Consider the following 1,301-nt stretch of genomic DNA (forward strand, 5'->3'; position numbering starts at 1 on the left):
CAGCAACTTTGTTTTTATTACACCCTTTCTAGTTGTCAAGAGTGACAATGGGCATAAAGTAAATATACTTTATTGAACAATAATATCCTATTTTACAAAAAAAGGTAATAAATGTAACCTCACCATTAATGACCAGATACTGAACTGGACTAGCCAGTTGTAAGTACAGTGGCTACAAAAGCAGGTCAGAGGCTGAGAACTCTGCCACAACTAACGCACTCCCTATTTACTATCTACAAGACACAAGTCAGAAGTATGATAGAATACTTCCCACTTGCCTGGATGAGTGCAGGTCCAGAAACAATCAAGAAGCTTGACACCATTCAGGACAAAGCAGTCCACTTGAGTGGCACCCCATCCAAAAACATCCAATCCCTCCACCACCGATGTTCAATACCGTAAATGTGTACGATCTGCAACACACACTGCAGAAACTTATCAAGGTTCCTTTGGTAGCACCTTCCAAACCCACAACCTCTTCCATCCAGAAGGACAAAAGCAGCAGATGCATGGGAACACCATCGCCTACAAGTTCCCCTCCGAGCCACTCACCATCCTGATTTGGAAATATATCATCATTCTTTCAGTGTCGCTAGGTCAAAATCTCAGCATTGATGGTATACCTACATAAATGGACTGCAGCAGATCAAGAAGATAGCTCACCACTATCTTCTCAAGGGTAACTAGGGATGGGCAGCGAATGCTGACCCAGCCAGTGACACTATATCCCATGAATGAATAAAAAAACCTGCTAATAATGTTCCAAAGATGCATTCTCTTGGCTGCAAAGAAGTCCTCAGGTTTTAACTTATCGTAGAAACAATGGTATACAGTGAACCATTTCAGAATATTGCACAGCAAATGCAGTGATTTCTTGAAACTCTTTGAAAGATGACAGTCAACACACAATATAACTGTGAGCACCTGTTGCAACTGTGGATCACATTGTAACTGGGTGTCTAGGGTTTTCTGGTGCAGTGGCAATGTCCCTGCCTTTGAGCCAGGTGACCAGGGTTCAAGTCTCACCTGTTCTAGTTGTGTGTAATAGCATCCCTGAACAGATTGATTAAAGGATATCTAAATCAATGCCCACTTCACTTGTTGCTATGGAGTATTTTAGACTTACACCAAACTACTTCTGAAGCTACCAGCTGTATTTTGATATCTGAATTGTTATAAAGTGGGGGTTGAACTCCCTCTGAGAACTAAAACTAAGACACCCAAAGAGAAGCACCTTGCCCTATAATCTGTAAAAGGAGTGTGAAAGTGGTGTACTCTGCCTTTCAAAAACTTCTAGTGGT

Source organism: Rhincodon typus, chromosome 41 (assembly GCF_021869965.1).
Source record: "Rhincodon typus isolate 14 chromosome 41, sRhiTyp1.1, whole genome shotgun sequence".
NCBI lineage: Eukaryota > Metazoa > Chordata > Chondrichthyes > Orectolobiformes > Rhincodontidae > Rhincodon > Rhincodon typus.